This window comes from Coenobita brevimanus, chromosome 71 (assembly GCF_032717465.1).
Source record: "Coenobita brevimanus isolate Jiangsu-jjx chromosome 71, ASM3271746v2, whole genome shotgun sequence".
NCBI classification, from domain to species: domain Eukaryota; kingdom Metazoa; phylum Arthropoda; class Malacostraca; order Decapoda; family Coenobitidae; genus Coenobita; species Coenobita brevimanus.
Window position 1 is genome coordinate 21526416 of NC_137024.1, and position 13244 is coordinate 21539659.

General features: G+C 36.0%; 1 non-coding gene across 1 annotated transcript; it reads left to right on the top strand.

Moving 5' to 3' along the window:
- The first annotated feature begins 12908 nt into the window (after window positions 1–12908).
- On the top strand, window positions 12909–13027 carry LOC145406957 (5S ribosomal RNA). The gene has a single exon (XR_013898624.1). It is a non-coding gene; the product is annotated as a 5S ribosomal RNA (ribosomal RNA).
- Window positions 13028–13244: the final 217 nt, after the last annotated feature.

Genomic DNA, 13244 nt, shown 5'->3' on the forward strand with positions numbered 1-13244 from the left:
TTGACCATGACTACTTGCTGGCTAAAGATGGTTATGTGAATAAGACATTTGTGACCTGCAACAAGCATATGGAGAAGGTTCATTTTGACCATCCAAATTCAGGGATTTTTTTTTCCCCCTTTTTTTTCAGTGCCTAGGCAAAGATGAGGTTTTTCTGTCAAACAGACTGTTGTATGGGACCTGATCCTATGCCAGGCTCAATATTAGTAGCTTTTAAGTACAGTACATAATGGACTGTACCAGTAAGTAGGATTTTTATTTTAAATCCTGCCATTTTTCTAACCCCTTCACAACAAAGGGTCTTTCCTAACATGAATAAAATCATTTGGCAGAGGCAAGATTTGACTTTAGAACTTGTTATAAAGGAGTTAAGTTGCTGTTTTTGGCTTCCTCTTGGTTGTTTCAGCATTGCTATGTTATAATTTTTTTACTTGTTTTTCACTAACAGTTTGTCTTAGTAATCAGTATTTACATCTAGTTCCAGGGAGCTGGCCAGTGACTGCCAGTTTTGTGAAGACATCAGGTGATGTTTCACCTAATTTATGAGACTTGAACTCATATTGCTTCCCTTCAATTTTGAAGGCAGTGTACTTCTGTTAATTGGATTTTTGAGGATGCACCAGAGAACAGTATGTATGTTCACCATGGTTACCTCCTCCAAGCACCTTCCCTTTGATTGTGAAACTAGTACACTTCAGTTAACCTTGGATTTATGAGGATGTTGTATTGTATGAGTTCACCATAGCGGCCTTCTCCAAGCACTTCAGTGCAGAGAGTGGAGGCAAGTATCAGTATGCTGCAGTAGTGGTAAAATGTTGTTTGAAACTCTTTAACCCAGTGGCGAAGTGTTGTCATGACCACAGTTGCCCTGTTGCATGATGATGTTAGTGCTTGGGAAAGTAAAGTTTTGGGGCAAGGTAACAATGAACAACTTGCCTTGCTTGACTTCTTTCATTGGTGAGAGTGACGTTGTGAAGGGCAGACAGACAGTTACACTACCAAGAATAGCTGCTGCAACTCTGAAGTTGGCAACTTAGTTGCTCTCCTTATTGCATCTGAACAGATCTTACCATACTTGGAAGTGCAGGGGACACACTTTTGGAAACCAAGGCAAACGAACAAGGCATCAGGGATGGAGCATCAAGGTGGAAAGGGAGGGGAGGTGGGGAGCACACAGACTCATGATGATGTATATGCCATCCAGGTTGCATATAAGCACCAGTTCCTACATCATGAGGTAGTTTAAACATGCATGGCACAGCCTTTGTGGGGTCATCCTCAGAGGCTCTCTAGGTCAGATTTGGCCATGACCCACTGGGGCTCCAACAGAAATGAAGACTTGTACTACGTTACTATGACATATACTGCAGTATATGAAATATAATTCAAGATGATTATTAAGGTATGTGAAAATCAGTAAACTACTGATTCCCTCCTGCCATGCTAACTGCATCATATGAGGCAATAGCCAGTCTTACCTGGGCTAAGCTTATTGTCATGTAAGAGTAATTGGGTCTTCCCACCATGATTTCAAGTCAGGTAGTATCAGTGGTTGCCATGGCAATGTTGTGTATTCTACCGATCTGTGACAGAACATGCCTAGTGTTGCCACATCATGGTTGCCAAACATGGGAATTTTAGTATCTCATCATTCGTGAAGCCCAGCCATGACAAAGCAGTATGTGACACTGTATCTTGTGTGGCATGAAAGGAAAGTGAATGGAGGAATGAAAAATGAGCAAAAAAGGTATGTATGAGAATTATTCATGAAAACAAATGACATCTGACAACTTATTCCCTTCCTCTCATCATGAAGTTATTGCTCAAAACCTGCCAGTCAGTATGCCAGATATTCACCAGAGCCAACTTTTATCATTGTGCCATACCCATGACTAATGAGTTATGAAATATTTAGAGATGTTCCATATTTCTGAGCTAAAGAAAAGAAACTCATCTGACAAAAATGTTCACCTAGGCATGAATCCAATAGCAGTGACTAAGGAAAGATATCCTGGTGAAAAGAATCAGTGTGATAAAGGTTAACAAATGCTAGTGGCCCACTTTGTGGCACACCTCTCCAGGGTGTAGGACTATCAGAGGGGGTGCATCATGTGCACATCCATGAATGACATAGTGAAAATCTGCAAATTCTGTTAATGAAGTAGGAAATTGTATTAAAATTAATGAGAGAGAGAGAGAGAGGGGGGTGGAGCTAATTCACTTTGGCATTCAAAAGCAGGGTAGAAGATTGCTATAAGTAGTGTGCATCTGCTCACACGAGCACAGAAGTGAGTACAAATTGAAAATCATAGAAAATAATGTGTCACCATCATCATTACCATCTTGACCCTATTTCCCTGGGACAGTATACAGAGTTCTTAACTTTTTTTTTCTTTTCCCTGTGCAATGCATAGACACCCATGTAAATAGGGCAGTCCATTAATGAAAAACATTGCGTTAGCACTAGGGAAAGTAAGCAATAGATAAGAGACGTTTGAATGAATGGATGTTTTCATCATTGTCCTACTACCACATCCACACCTTTTACAACAGTTAAGATTTGGGGATGGTTTCAAAATAATTTTACAAACATGGTGGTATAGCAGCACCACTCTACAGTTCCTGTGGCTGTGCTGAGACAAGGCCCTCCCACCATTGCTTTTGAGTGCAGAGGGAGAAGAAAGGGCAGCACGCTTCAATCCTAAGGTGTCAGTGACCTGTAAGGAGTGAAAAAGATTTTTCAGTAGTGTAATACAAACACATTCATTTTGCAAAAAAACCATGACCCTTAGAACAGCTCAAATTTCAGACTTTTTGTTTGAATGAATGCTTACTTTACCAAGCATAAGTGGCTTCAAGAAGTCTGGGGTATGAGATAAAATTTTAATTATATTCTGAGGTTATGTCCTAGTTAAGTTCAGTATGACTGATGGAACATGTTGGGCTATTTTTTATTCTTATCTAAGATTTGAAATAAAGATTTACTGTATTTCCTGGCATCACTTATTTTGATTATGTTAATATTTTTTATGACTTGCATTAACCTTGTCATGTCTCCTCCATACCCTAAAACAAAGTAAAACAGAAGTCATAATTTTTCTTGGTAAGCTTGTCAGTCAGAGAAATCTTGACTATTAAAAAAAAAAAAAATAGTGCATCTTTCCAAATCAGTATTGCTTCTTCAACTTTTTCTGCCTTTGTCCAGTAGTCATACTGACATACAGTATAATACAAGACTTGCGTAGCCATCCATGCTGCTGTGTTGGTATTAATCCCATCCATTTTTTACTTGTGACAAGAAACCTCTATATGAAAGAATCCATGTACTTGGTAGCCATTTATTATACAGTACACAAACTAAGTGCATGTAACTTCAGATTGATTGATACTTGCCTCTCCTGCTATTAGCAAATCAGGACTGTAAATATTTTGGAGGGGAGGGGCAGCTATTAATCACACTTTGAAATAAGCACTGCTAGACAGTAATGATGAGGGTACTTCACCAGGATACACTACACTATTTTTATATGTTGTACAAGCTGCATTGAGGAAGTTGTTGTATTTGGTCAGTACTGTACTTGTGACCAATTTTGTTGGTATCTGCTGGTGCCCTGACTGAGAGCTGTTGTTAACTTTCAAGTGCAAATGACAAAGCAGTGGTGTTGTATGTCGATGTGTTTTGCATTTTATTAGTTCATTCATTCATCATCTAATCCAGTGTTGCCCCATGAAGAGTGCAGGAGATTTTATTAGTAATCCATTACATCTGATAAATTAGTGTTGTTGTTAATAATTTTTTAAAGTAATCATTTGGGTTTATGAGGATTCATCTTCAAGACATTGTTGTAATGTACTTGTCTTTTTCAGAATTCATGGGTTTATATGCAGTACAATATTTCAGCCAATTACAGTGTGGCATTATAGTACTACAGTAGGTGTTAGTTTCACTTGACTCAGAGAAGTGTGGGGAGACAGAGTTGTCAGATGAGAGGAAAGTTGGTCTCTACTGAAAAGTGACTTACTGCAAAATATGTTCAGTATGCCTGTACAGTATTGATATATTTGTTCATTGTAGCTCCAGGTTTATCTGAATGTGAACCCATGGACTGCAGGTTGAAGTTGCCCTTTGCTTGCAATTCACCATCTTCCTTTAGAGGGAATAAGGAGGGAATTGAGGGATGTATGTAGGACCAGGCAGCATAGTTGCAGGGTTATGTCAGTTCCATCCTGTGGAGGGATCCCTCACTAGCACCTGTGTATTTGGTTGATGTACAGTAGTATACAGATAATACAGTATTAATTCATTATAATACTACTAAGCATATCTCATAAGGAACTGCTAATGATCCTGATGAATTTCCTACACCTGGTCCATATGTGACTATAACAGATGAACTTGACAAAGGAATGTAACATTTTTGTCTTTCAAGATAGGGCTCTTTGTAGTCAGCATTTCTGAAATACTGTTCAAATACTCATTACTTGAAGAAGACAAGTACAGCATAGTTACATGTGTCTTAAATGAGGATTTGTGTCTTCTGCATGTTCTGACTTATGTAGCAAGAGTTTCATACACATTGTGATTTTTTTCATTGGCACATCGGTTAAGATATTCTTTATGATGCTGATCTGAAAAATTAGGTAAAGAGAAATATTAACAGCAACAAGAACCATTGCCTAAAAGCATAGCTAAACAATTTTGCAGTATTGTATTTAATACCTTATGATACTCATAATACTGTAACATGAATTGCTCTACTTGCAGTAAATAAGTTGGGCTGTATAGTCTGACTCTCCATAATGATATACAGTCATGTTTACTATGTACAGTAGTGTACATGCTTGTAGTAGTTTTTCCTGCATATACAAGACAGAAGAATGCAGTATATACTTATTAACATTTATTATATAACATGACACATAATTCATGTATATGCTTCATGAATTTCAGAATTAATAGAACAGGTATATTGCTTAAGATGATGGTGGCAACCCATGATCATATATTCAAGAATTCTTTCTTTAGGTTTGGTGAAACATATCAAAAAATAAGGTTAGGAGTTTAAATATACTATTAGCTACACCAAAATACATTTAGAGTACTAGCTCAAAAACTGAACCATAAACAGTTTATGATTTCTTTGTATTTCAAGTTGAATGTATAGATTTATGTAGAGAAAACATAAGTTCTTCAGAAATCCAGACTGCTGGAACTGTAGGACCAACCTCTGAGTAAAAACTAAAATAATGAACTTTTAATGATATAGAGAAATTAGATATCATCTCAAACACTGATCTTCATGTACCTGTAGCTGCTGCGCCTTTTTATATCTTATATCCACTGTCTTGTGCACTTAGAGAGTTTAGAACTACACAAGTCTCTCTGTCATACATCTGTTGAGAATGTAAGTACAGCATATTACATTGGTATGGTAATTACTGATGTTCTTTAATTCTCATATATATTCTAAATCAAAAAGAAAATATATCACAGGGGTGAAATTGCATGATATGGGAAGTGAGAATTGTTAATAGCTACTATAATATTACGTAAGTGGGAGGTTGTTGATTAGAGTAATTAAGTAAACTGGAGATCACAGCAATGGAGGGAAGTTGAGAGTACATCACTGCTGTACTTTTTCAACAATGAATGAGTTTGAAACCAAGAAACATATTTCATGACTTCAGCTTGTTAGAATGTATGTTGGCACACAGCTATTATATCACTAAATTACAGTAGTAGGTAAATTAATCATACTAATTCAGTATAATGCAATACCCTGTTTGTATTTCCATCTGAAGGAAATGTAAATACTGTATCAGAGTTGTGGCTTCATACCTCTGTTTTGTACTTATGAAGAGAAGATAATAATACTCAATAAATTATCTACAGTATGTGAGTGCAGAACATTGCTGATTTGTATATCTTTGATCTTTGTGGATGTTATACTAGAAGATGTACAAATATGTTTGTAGCTTTATAATGTTATATCAAATTGTAAGGAACAACCTTTGTTTTCTCTCAGCAGCTCATTGACAACTTGGGTAGATGAATAAACACATTTTAAAGAATTTTGCCTTAAAAACGTGCATTGTAATATGAATCAGTCTTTCTCTCACCTGTTACTTGGTAGCAACCTGTGATCATTCATAACTGACTTTGTGTCTGGATGATGTACTGTGTGTTGCAAGGCTGGTGTATCAAATCCTGATCCAGTTTAAGTTGGTGTTCATCAGATGCAGCAGACTAAAAACCTTTGCTTCCCATTCTTGTCCAGTCATGCCAGAACAGATTAATTCCGTCACGGTATTGTGTTTTCATATGAAATATTTGATGATCAGCTTCTTGTATGATGACTTGCTTTTAATGGCAAGTGATACATAGAAACACCAATGTGTTATGCTACATAAATTGATTTAAGGAAGTGTTTAAGCATATCACTGTACTGAATATTTAGTTCTAATGTAAGCCTTTTTTGAGGATATTCTTGATAGCTCAAGCAAATGCTACTATACCTCAAAGTTGTATGAAAGGGTTTTGAACAACAGTTTTGCAGCTCATGATAAAACTGAAAGGCTGTTTGATATGTAATACTCAGATAGCATTTTGATTCATGCCAACATAAAATGATGTCATTGCTTTATCTTTTTTCAGCGAATAATTAAATGCATTGATATGGAAGAACACTAGTAGTACAGATACATCTTCATCCATCCTGTGATATCTCATATAATAACAGTTTCATATAAAACTTAAGCAACATAGAAACTTTATCTCATTTAATTTACCCAGGAATGTCCTAAATTACAGTGAATGAGTTGAAATTATACCTTTAGATATTATAGCCACATAGTTTAGTGGTGATCCAGTATTCCCTATTACTGTACAGTGAATCTGAATGTTTTCAGTTTTCTCTCGTGGGAAACCAGAAATTTTGAGTGACCTGTGTCACTTTTTCTGAGAAAAGTAATTCATTAAAAATATTGAGGAAATTTAAGTTGTTCTTTTCAGAAACACTTGAGATTAAATTCGTTACACTGAAATTGTTAACAATTAATGTCATTGTAACTCAAATAACTAAGATCTCATGATACACTTGGGTAATTTCTCATTTATAGGATTGTTTTCTGATGTTGACAGTGAGATCAAGGGGATGAGGGGTATTGTGCAAAATACTGATGTAGTGCATTAGTCCCATTCCCTTCATATATTTTTAAAAATGTCTGGTGATCTAGTGAGTTGAGGCACCCCAACTGGATGTGGCAAATCAGAGTCTACTGAGAGGTGGTTGGTACTTGTTGCTCATGTATTGCCACTGAACAACTGATCACTTGCCTCAAATGTCTGGACTGAGTAGCCTAGCTCAGGCCCCTGCACTTCTGATCAGTTAATACTGGACTGTATGATGGATAGAGATACATGGCTGTATGATTATACCCACATACTGTAATTAAAACATTTCACTCACCTGAAATTAATCTAACACACCGCTAATCCTGAGTTAGACTGAGAAGATCAACTTTCCAAATTTCTACTGCTGAATGGGAAAGCTGGCATTACCACTGTAATCATCTAATGGTAATGGTTTTGTTGACATGGAAATACATTATTGTTGCCTTTCATTTAAACCTGAAGTAAATTAGCATCTTTATTTAAAATTTCCCAGTGTCACTAAAGTCTCTCAACTTTTCAAAGCCCACCATGGACCCCTAGAGAGTCCTTGCCGTGAAAACTTGGGATCCATGGACACCAGGTTGAGAACCACTGTCCCAGCAACTGATAAGGCAAGGTAATAAAACAAGTCATGGTTGAATAGCTGTTGTTCAGTTTTTTGTGCTTAAGCTAATCTTGCCCATGTTGGCTGGTGGTCAGACTGCTACCTGGGTCTGTAGACTTATACAGTAGTTTCCTTATGCCACTGTTGTAATAATTCATCTGTATAAAGTGAATCTATTATCATCCTTAGGCCAAGGTACACATTCACTCATGTAAATATGTATTTCTGATATATTGTACACTGAGACCAACACTAAACCATCCTGACATTCTAAAAGCAAGATTTTCACTTGTATGGTGATTGTTTAAAAAGTGATATAATTTTCTTTCTTGTGTGTATCTAATGCTGTTGGTGATAATGCACTTCAGTATTGCCACTTGTGCATTTTTATTGCCACTTGTGCATTAGTATTGGATTATGTCCTTCTGTGACTTCTTGTACAAGTTTGTAAAGTTCTAGTAAGCTAATTAAGCCACAGTTATAATGGTAACAGATACTCGACAGAGGTAGTTAATATTTTACTCATAGTTTAAGAAATCTTGAACTTTATTATATATCATAAGCATATCAATGAACTTTTTAATGGCATCTAAAGCCATTAGGTATAGAACATAGTTTTTTATTCAGTCTTTTGTAAATACTCTCATGCCTTCCTGTCAACTAGAGAGAAATTTTACCGCAATTTCTATGAATAGGAAACTTATATTTTATTTCAGTAGATATTGAGATTAGTGGGTTATAACAGCAGTAGATAAACATTAGAAAATTTAGTATTTATAAAGGTATATTCAGGAAAGTTTTGCAAATGTTTTGTTCCAGTATTTTGCCTATTGCAGTTTAAGGAAATAATACAATTTCTTGCTCATTTTAGGTTTATTGTTTTGTGAATTGTGTGAAGGTTTGTACTGTGAGCCCATGCTGGGTAAATCCTAATTGTTTACATTTATGACATAATATAATAGAAGTCATACAGCAGCTTACCTTAACTGTAGAAAATACAAGCTGAATATTACCTAACAGTCTCGGAAAGTTGAATTATAATTTATATAGTATTTGCCAGTATGATTTGCAAAGCAGTAAAACATCATCCAAAATTGTGATACTGTGCTGGGATTTAGGCATTAATCCCCATATTTTTAGTGCAGTACCGGTGCATAATATGTAATATCAGGAAATAGTTTTTAGAATATGAGTTTTTTTTCAACCTGTATTGTGATAATTATAGGACAGAAAGGCTCAGATTTTATATTATTATTATGTTACACAGCATAATATATTGTTTTGGAAATACAGTATTTGTCATATTAGGTCATTAACTGTGGAAGTCGAGCCTTGATCAGCATGTCCCTCTCCTGCACTGTTTAAACTACACTCAACAACTTCCGCGGTGGCTCCAGTGGTTGCATACTCCAGCATAGGCAAGAATTCACAGTTATCTTGTACATGGTCTAAAAATTAATTCTCTCGAGTAAACCATTCATGCATCAGAGATATATGAGACCCTCAGAGTTAGGAAAGTGAATCAACCAACTACTGGCATCTGGGTTTTATGTGGCAAAAGGATGGCCATATCCTGTACAACTCAATTTTTAAAACTAAATTTCCACTTCTTCCACTGAGTGACTGACCAAATTGTTTCCTGTAAGAAATCATTTACTGTTGTGGGTGGTAATCGTATTATAAACTGGACAACTGGTGGTCTTGTGGGTGAAGGGATTCCAGCTGAATATGGACCAAAAGCTTGGGTTTATCGTCTGCATAGTACTAGTCAGGGATGCGTAACTGGTTATTCTCACTTCAATGTCTGGATAGTATAACAGAGCCCTGGGCCTCTTTACTAATGAAGGGGCAATGAAGGATTGGATGATGTATCAGCTGATAGGAATAGGTAGGAGCAAAAACTTAAGGCCCTATAATTTCTTGGATATAACTTTTGGTTGATTCACCCACTTGTCTCCAAGTGCAGCATGTGGTATACTGTTGGTACCAGATTACTCAGGCCATAATATAAAAATTTCACTGATATACTGATTTTTGGATTGGCTAGTGTGAGCTGAAACACACTGTCATTTTGTAATAATTTGTTAACCTACTGAATGGTATATAAATATTTGGTATAGGCTAAGAAATTGAATACTAAAATAGATCAGCCTGGTTTAGACCATGTACAGTTATTGTGAATTCCCTGAAATGTTATTACTTGTTATCTCTGAATAAAATATTTCTCTTTGTATGCATTTCATTGTCCCCTCTACTGACATGCACCCATACACAGACTGATGCATACACAACAGCGCTCTGTACGAAACCAACACGGCCAGTGGCATTACCTAAATTAGTGTCTTTGAATGAGTCAAGCTCTGTACCAGGTTAGACTAAATGATTTTTCATTATTAAAAGGAAAAAATAATAATAAGTTTAAACAAGACTACAAAGAACCACAAGGAAAAAAAATGCGCTGAGTCAGCTGGGTTTGTTTAGACTACAGCAACACAGGGAAAGTGTACATACTCTGTAAGTACATACTCTATTCATTTAGTATTACAAAATGGATACATACTTCAGTAAAACAAATTTGGAAAAGAAAAGGAATAAAAGTAAAAAGCAAAATGATGATATCTACCAAGAACTGGTTGAAGTGGAGACTCACAATAGACTGGTTGAACGTGTACACAAACTAGAAATGGCTTTCAAAAATGAAATTGATGAAATAAAGAAGCAAATGCACTTGCAAAAAGAAGAGATAGAAAAACTAGGAAGGGAGGCCAATAAGAAAGACACAACCATCAGTGAACTAACAGTGGAATTGAGTAACCTTAGGAAGAAAGTGAGTGAAATGGCAAGTACAGTAGTCAATCACGATAGTGTTATGGAAGAGTTCAAAAATGACACAGAGACAATTAGGCAAGCAAGCAGTCTTATGGACCAGAGCAGTGATACTGAGGAGAAGATAACACAGGTGAATGAAGCTGTGCAAAGCTACAAAAATGATGTAGAAACCACATATGCTGAAATGGTGAAAGTAAAGAAAGACTTAGAAACAAGGGTAGAGGAAAAAAGCATTAAAAAGGAAGTGAAAAGAATAATCCAAAACAATCCAAAGTTAGTCAGAGATTCAGTAGAGATAAACAAATCAATAGTAATCACTGGTATAGAAGAGGAAGAAGTTAAAAACAAGATCACAAGAGACAAAAAGATGGCAAATGTAATGAGCTTACTGAAAGAAGTATCAGAGGAAATCTGTAGTAAAGACATAGAGGAACACAAAAGGTTAGGGAAATACGAGAAAAGCAAGACAAGACCTCTAAAGGTGACTTTCCAGAGTGTAAACACTGTGGAAGAGATACTAAAAAATGCAAAGAATCTTATGGAAAAAGAGGTAAAAATGCATGGATAAAAAGATGCCTAACACAAGAGGAACTAGAATTACTGAAAGAAAAAAGGGAGGAAGCAAAAACAAAAAATGAGGGAAGATCAGAAGAGAAGAAGAAATTTTTTTTACAAAGTAACAGGATTGCAGGTACGAAAGTGGTACACAAACAGGATGGAAGAAAAAGGAGGAAGGTAGTAGAACCATGTCATGACAAGTATATAAACAAGATGATAAAGTTGATGTACTCAAATGTGGATGGACTGGTATCTAAATTACTAGAGATGAATGATTATGTCAGAGAAAATGAACCACAAATAATATGCCTAACTGAAACAAAATTAACACCACGGATATCCAATGACATACTAAACTTAGAGGAATACAATATATGGAGAAGAGACAGAAATTTAAAAAAAGGAGGAGGAATTATAATATTAACTGAGAAAAATCTAAAAGTCAAGGAAATAGAACTAGATATACCATCACAAGTAGAACTGATTGCAGTAGAGATCGACACATCTGAAGGTAAAGTAATTGTGGCAAATTTGTACATGCCACCCAGATCAAACACATGGGAAAGAGACGAATATGAGGACCTGGCAGAGAGTACAATTCAGAGTATAAGATCATTGCTACACAAAATGGAAGAGAAATTGGAAAGAATTATACTAACTGGGAACTTCAATACAAATATAAATTGGAATACTCAAGATATAAATAGCCAAGAAAGCTGTTGGGACCAAAAGCTCCTGGATCTCGTACAAGAGTTTTTCTTAACGCAACATGTGAGGGAAACCACCAGAAAAAGAGGACTTGATGTACCTTCAGTGCTAGATCTAATATTTACTAGACAAGAAAATGATATTGACAGTTTAATATATCACCCTCCACTCGGCAAAAGCGATCATGCAATACTAAATTATAACTTCAGGATAGCATATGACATAGTAAACAGCAATAACAGTTACAAAAAGAGCCTAAACAATAAAAAGGGAAATTATCAAGACCTAAAGAAGTATTTCTTAGAAGTTGATTGGGAAAATGAGCTTAGAGGACAAGATTTAAATGCTGTATATAAAAAATTCTGTGAATTTTATGAAATAGGAGTCCAGAAGTACATCCCACAGCACAAAGAAGCAGATAAGAAAATACAGAAATGGTTCAATACAGAGTGTAAAAAATCAAAAGAAAGAAGAGATTTGTTGTGGAATAGATACAGAAGACACAATAGTGAATGGTGTATAATAATTACAAACAGGCAAGAAAAGACTATACAAGAATAAGGAGGGAAGCCCAAAAACAGTTTGAGGAGGATATAATAAATAAAAGTAGTGATCAGCCAAAGCTGTTTTACAACTATATCAGAAGCAAAACCAAAGTAAAAGATATAATACAATCCATTACGGACGAGGGAATCTCTTATACACAAGAGAAAGATATTTGTGAAGCACTAAATAAGAATTTCCAATTAGTTTTTACAGAAGAAAAAAATTTTGAGAGGGACTACGTGGAACACGCATGTCCACACATACTACCAGATATACAAATAGCAGAAAAAGTAATACAGGAGGAGTTAAGTAGATTAGACAGAGGAAAAGCAAGTGGTCCTGATGAAATTTCATGTTGGGTATTACGAGAATCTGCAAAGGAGTTAAGTAAACCATTATTTTTAATTTTCAAGAAATACGTGAGTCAAGGTAAACTACCTGATATTTGGAAAAAAGCAAATATTGTCCCCTTATTCAAGAAAGGAAATAGACAACGGCCATACCACGTTGAGTACACCGCTTCCCGTCCGATCAGCGAAGTTAAGCAACGTTGGGTCTGGTTAGTACTTGGATGGGTGACCGCCTGGGAACACCAGATGCTGTTGGCATCCCTATGTGTCAAGTGGGGTTGGTGGAGGATTAGTGCCCCTCCCTGTAAAACAATTAACTCTAAGCCGCTGGCCACCCCGTTTGGGATACATGGCGTCTGGCAATGAATGAATGAAAAATAGACAAAATCCACTCAACTACCGACCAGTATCACTGACCAGTGTTGTAAGCAAGGTATAGAAAAACTTATAAGAAATGCTTGGGTAAATCATCTAG